Raw genomic sequence first — 596 nt, forward strand, 5'->3', positions numbered from 1 at the left:
TCACATCAGTGTGAATTTTCACCCGTCGTATGGAAATAAAACCGTGCAATCACAAAACTGTCTAATCTATTGTATAACCTGTTAGTGGAATCCAAATATAGATACGATTCCAAATGTCTTCATTTCCCACCAAAGCTTTACTCCATTCCCAGTTTAACTGAATGTGCAGTGAGGGGGTTTTTGGCAGACAACTAAGCTGAATGAGACCATGTGTTCTGTGTTCTCTTGTTCTTCAGGCTGTTGTGTTTTGTTTGCTCTCAGTGCACAACTGGAAGCCCTTCAGAACTTGTGACCAACAGCAGGTGAGGACTATAAAGTGTTTTGAAGTCCAGGGTCTTTATTGATTGTGTGCATATTCTAAAAATCAAAGAGGGCTTCAAAGGCATCCCTGAATTCTTAAAGAGTCCGGCATGCCTAAAACAGGCCCGCCGGCGACACCGTCAACGAGCAAAACAGGTGCTGTGCGGAGGCCCTTGCCCACACATGCTCCCCTAGTCCTGCTCCTGCCCTCGAGTTCTGCCCTCTATGTCCTCCAGCTCCAGGCCAGGCTGCTCCGCTCTCTCTAGCAGCTAATCGTGACAGTTTCACAGCCGCTA

Source organism: Electrophorus electricus, chromosome 14 (genome assembly GCF_041902795.1).
Source record: "Electrophorus electricus isolate QZ-2024a chromosome 14, ASM4190279v1, whole genome shotgun sequence".
Lineage (NCBI taxonomy): Eukaryota > Metazoa > Chordata > Actinopteri > Gymnotiformes > Gymnotidae > Electrophorus > Electrophorus electricus.